The sequence below is a fragment of the Scyliorhinus torazame genome, chromosome 11 (genome assembly GCF_047496885.1).
Source record: "Scyliorhinus torazame isolate Kashiwa2021f chromosome 11, sScyTor2.1, whole genome shotgun sequence".
NCBI lineage: Eukaryota > Metazoa > Chordata > Chondrichthyes > Carcharhiniformes > Scyliorhinidae > Scyliorhinus > Scyliorhinus torazame.
This window is the reverse complement of record NC_092717.1, coordinates 186,041,509-186,047,508: the sequence shown is the minus strand read 5'-3', so window position 1 is coordinate 186,047,508 and position 6,000 is coordinate 186,041,509.

The window sequence follows — 6,000 nt, the reverse complement described above, 5'->3', positions numbered from 1 at the left end:
TTCTGCACTGTTAATTCTATGTAATATGTAAAGTAGTATTGCCAGTAGGGTATAGAAAGGAGGTGTTGCGAGTTGCACATGCGGTACCAGTGGGAGGTCATTTGGGAATAAGGAAAACTCAAGCTAAAATCCAGAAACATTTTATTGGCCTGGATTACATAAAGATGTAGTTAAATATTGTTAGTCATGTCACACATATCAAGTGATAGGGAAACCTCAAACAGTGATAAAACCAGCGCCCTTAATACCCATTCCAGCATTTGAGGAACCTTTTACAATGTCCTAATCAAGTGTGTAGGACCGCTTCCTAAAACAAAAAGTGGGAATCAATATCTTTTGACTATAATGTATGTGTCTCCTAGGTTTCCAGAGGCCATTCCAGTACGTAATATTACAGCTAAAAGCATTGTGGAGGAGTTACTTAAATTCTTTACTAGATATGGACTACCCACAGAAATTCAATTGGATCAAGGATCGAATTTTATTTCAAAGTTATTCAAAGAAGTTGTGGATAGCTTAGGAATAAAACAATTTAAATCAACTGCGTACCATCCAGAATCGCAGGGAGCGTTAGAAAGGTGGCATCAGACATTAAAGACAATGTTGAGGGCGTATTGTCAAGATTATCCAGAGGATTGGGATAAAGGGATTCCATTCGTATTGTATGCAATTCGGGATGCACCTAATGAGTCTACCAAATTTAGTCCTTTTGAACTAATTTTTGGTCATGAGGTAAGAGGACCACTTAAATTGATTAAGGAAAAATTGGTGCATGAGAAATCGGAAATTACACTATTGGATTACGTGTCAAATTTCAGGGAACGATTAAATAGAGCAGGTGAATTGGCTAGACATTTGAAAGTTGCACAAAATGTGATGAAACGGGCAGCGGACAAGAAATCCAAAGTTCGTAGTTTTGTCAGTGGGGATAAAGTTTTAGTGTTGTTACTAGTGGTAGGTGAGCCTTTAAAAGCTAGGTTTTGTGGACTGTATCAGATTGAAAGGAAATTAAGTGAGGTGAATTATGTGGTAAAAACACCAGATAGAAGGAAGACTCACCGAATGTGTCATGTGAATATGCTTAAAAGGTACTTTGAAAGGGAAGGAGAGAAAAAGGAGGTTTTAATGATTCTAACTCAAAGCGACGAACCAAATCCAGATGACTGTGAATTTGACATACCTCAAATTAAATTGGAAAATGAGGATGTTCTTAAAAATTGGGATAAATTGTTGTTACCTTCCAGAGGAAAAACGAACTGACCTGAACGAGTTATTGATATCACATTGGCAAGTTTGTAGAGATAGATTGGGAAGTACTAAAATGGCTATACCCACATGTAGATGTGGGAAATGCTGTTCCTATCAAACAACATCCATATAGACTTAATCCTTTAAAATTGGCACAGGTTAACAGAGAGATTGAGAGTATGCTGAAGAATGGCATAATTGAAGTGGGTTACAGCCAATGGAGCTCACCCATAGTGATGGTACCTAAACCAGACGGTACCCAACGGTTGTGTGTGGACTATCGAAAGTTGAATGCAGTTACAAGAACGGACTCTTATCCTATCCCGCGTTTGAAGGATTGCATTGAGAAATTGGACAATCTGCTTTTATTTACAACTTCCAGAAATGGAAAGAACATTTAAAACATCGTATGGAGTTCTTCGATCAACGTCAGGCGGCGGGTTTGGTGATGAACCTAGCCGAAAGTGAATTTGGAGAAGCCCGAATCACTTTCCTTGCTGAGTTTCCGATACCCTCAAGACGAAGGGAAATAATGCGATTTCTTAGCATGAGTGGATTTGATCGAACAGTTGTGCAAAAGTTTTGTGGCGTGATTACTCCACTAATGGAATTGCTGAAGAAACGTTAAAAAATTCAATGGACAGCGGACTTTCAACAGGCATTTGACTGCCTGAAAGCTGTGATCACCAATGCTCCTGTATTGGAGAATTTGCAAGGGACTCTGTGGTCAGATTGAACTAAAGTATCTGATTTTAAAGAGAAATGCCGAGGAGTAGAGGAATGGATGGATCGTGCAGAGACTTTGTTCAAAGAGACTGTCAATCGAGAAGGATTTCGGTTGGAGGAAGAAGAACAAATAAAAATGGACTATATTATTATACCTGTTTGCATGTGTTGTTTTTTTTTTAAAAACAAAAAGGTATATTTACTGTGTTCATTTCTTAGTGGACGGTGCAAAAGTGAAAAGTGAAACCATCTTGAAGTTGATGGTTTTTTTTCTTGGGGGAAGGTGTCATGTGAGAGTGCCTTTAAGAAATGGATGTTTACGCAATGTACCTTTAGGAAATGCAGTGATGTCAGAGTATGGGTGGAGCTGGGTTTTAGTTCAGCCATTTTGCAGTTTAGTTTCAGTTTTGAGGAAGAGCTTGGGTGTGTCTGTGTTTGCAGTGAACTGGATCTGCTGTGATCTCTGCCATGAAAGACTATCTCTGGATCATTTGGCTGATTTAAACTCATAATAGTAAAGCCTTTAACCTGATGTGTTTCTGTTTAAAGGTGTTAAGTCTCTTGGATGTTGAAAGGAATAACTGAAGGATTATTTAGTGTTGTAATGTTTTCGGGGTTATCTTTGAAGGGGTGTTAAGTGATCCAATGTTTATTTGAAAGGTTAAGTTGAGTTCATGGAATAAACATTGTTTTGTGTTTAAAAACCCATGTGTCCATAATTGTAATCCCATTCCTGGAGAACAAGCCGTGTGCTCGGAAAAGCAACAATACATTAAAGGGGGGGGGGGGGGGGGGGTTGGTAGAACTCCATGATACATTTTGGGGTTCTGAAAACGCCTCTCCCATAACAATGGCACACTATGTCCCTTAAATAACACGAGTGTCACCTTAGCATTAGCCATTCACCACTCCACTGACCTACAGCAAAATGTTCTCTAGCATGTTGCTAGGACAGAAGTGTGTGTGGGCAATGAGTGGAATGATGAGGAAAGGGGACACAGAAATGGGAACCTGGGTCAAAGTGTAGCCACTTATCCGTCATTTTACCTTGCGCCTCCCACCAGTGCCCTCCAGACAATTCCTGCTGCCTGGTCTTCCTATTGGCTGAATCAGTCCCTGAACAGGCGCAGTCTTCAGTGGGAATTTGACAAGTTCCAAACCCAGAGTCGGACATCATTCAAAAACATTGTAACAGACAGAACAGGGATCTGAACAGTGTGCTGCTCCCACGGCTGAAGCCACAGGAGTTAGATCACCCTCAGAATTGAGGCAAGAGTAACCACCTTGGCTGTTAAGGCAGCATTTGACCAAATGTGGCATCAAGGAGTCCTAGCAAAATTAAAGTCAATGGAAATTGGGACGGCCAGGGGGGGGCTCATTATTGGGTCATACCTGGCACAAAGGAAGATGTTGGGATTGTTGGAGGCCAATCATCTCCACTCCAGGACACTACTGCAGGAGTTCCTCAGGGTATTGTCATGGGCCCAACCATCTTCAGCTTCTTCAATAATCAATTACTTTTTCTCCATTATGAGGTCAGAAGTGGGAATGTTTGCTGGTGATTGCAGTGTTCAGTAGCATTTGCAATTCCTCATAAATTGAAACAGTCTGCTCATATGCAGAATGACCCTAGAGAATATTCAGCCTTGGGTTAAAAAGTGGCAAGTAACATTTGCGCCACACAACGTCCATCTCCAACAGATAATCAAGCCATCTCCCCATGACATTTAATTGCATTACCATCCATTAATTCTCCCATCAATACCCTAGATGTGTGGGGGTATTACATTGACCAGAAACCTAACTGCACCAGTCATGGATATACTGTTGTTGCAAGAGGTCAGAGGCTGGGAATTCTGCAGCGAGTACTTCGCCTCCTGGCTCCCCAAACCCTGTCCGCCATCTACAAAGCAAGTCAGAATTGATGAAATACTCACCACTTGCCTGGATGAGTGCAGCTCCAACAACACTCGAGAGGCTCGACGCCACCCAGGATAAAGCAGTCCACTTTATTGGACCTCATTTACCACCTTAAACATTCACTCCTTTCACCAACAATGCACAGTGCCATTGGTGTGCTCCGCCTACAAGATTTACTGTAGCAACTTAACAAGGGTCCATCAACAGCATTGCCAAACCCACGATCTCTACCACTTAGAAGAACAAGCTGAGGCAGGGGAGCACCACCACCTGCAAGTTCCCCTCCAGGTCACACATCATCTTAACTTGGAATTATATCACTGTTCCTTCATTATTGCTGGGTCAAAGTCTTAGAACTTCCACGCTAACAGCACTGTGGGCTACCCCACATGAATTGTTACAGTTCAAGGCGGCGGCTCAACACAACCTTCTCAAGGCAAATTAGGGATGGGCAATAAATTCTGGTCTTGTCAGTAATGTTCATATCCCGTCGAATAAAATGTTTTCGTAAATGTAAGAGTAAAGATTGTATTCGCATAAGGGTCTGATATTTGAGTTACACATCATCAGAACATTTAAGTTTCCCTTTTATATTTGAATATTATCCTTTAGCATCACTTTCTTGTCTTACCCAAACTTGCCATCTTGCAAGTGGCCGTTTCAGTTGTGTTACAAATGGGAGATGTGGGGTGAAATTCTCCGTTATCGGCGGAAAGTCCGCCGATCGGCGCAAAAAACGTCGCAAATCCCACTTGCGTCACGTCATAAAAATGGGCCGATAGTCTCCGGCCCGAAATGGGCTAGCAGCGACGTGACGGGATCCGCGCTTGCGCAATGGTTCACGCCATGCAGCGTCATACGCGCTGCACGGCGTGACGGCTCATAAGGCCGCGCTGCTCCCCCACACCCGACCGGAACACCCGACCGCAACACCCGACTGGATGGCTAGCCGTCGCTCAGTCCCGAGGTTCGAGTCACGCGATGTGGAGGCGCTCCTGGACGCGGTGGAGCAGAGGAGGGACGCCCTGTATCCCGGGCATGGCCGCAGAGTTGCCCCACGCCACAGCCGGCGTCTGTGGAGGGAAGTGGCAGAGGCCGTCACCGCTGTGGCCCTAACACCACGGACAGGCACCCAGTGCCACAAGAAGGTGAACGACCTCGTCAGAGCAGGCAGGGTGAGCCTCCCCCATATCTCCCCCTCCCCATATCCCCCTCCCCCATATCCCCCACATCCCCCCTCCCCCATATCCCCCATATCTCCCCCTCCCCCATATCCCCCCCTCCCCATATCCCCCCTCCCGCATATCCCCCCTCCCGCATATCCCCCCTCCCCCATATCACCCCTCCCCCATATCCCCCCCTCCCCCATATCCCCCCTCCCCATATCCCCCCTCCCCCATATCCCCCCTCCCCCATATCCCCCCTCCCCCATATCCCCCCCTCCCCCCCATATCCCCCCCTCCCCATATCCCCAAGTGAATCCAGCCCTAACCTTAACCTCTGCAATGCACGCGCAACCGATGGCGTGCATTCATATACCTGCCTAACACTGTTGCCTTTTACCCCTGCCACCATCCCCCCCCCCCCCCACAGGAGAAGCGCGCACACAACAACAGGGAGCATGTGAGGACTGGAGGAGGGCCCGCTGATGAGAGGCCACTGACCGTACATGAGGAAAGGGCCCTGGAACTGGCTGGCGGACCTGAGGACCGGGAGGTTGCTGATGCAGAGGTCGGGGCCCCACGAGCAAGTGAGCCACCAACAGCCCGTCCCCATATCCCCCCTCCCCTATATCCCCCTCCCCCGTATCACCTGATCACTGCCTGATGTCTAACCATGCATGCTTCATTGTGTATCGCAGGACCAAACGTCCAGGCACCCATCCCCGCAGATGCACACCGCCCGCAGGATGCCCCTCGCACACCACGGGAGACGGAGAGACCTGGAGCAACAGGGAGACGACACCCCCCGTCACGTGCGGGAGCGACCACCCAGCGATGAGGAGGGCAGCCACAGGCCCCCGTCACATCCGAGCCAGGACACCACTACCCAGGACACCACTACCCGGGACACCACTACCCGGGACACCACTACCCAGGACACCCC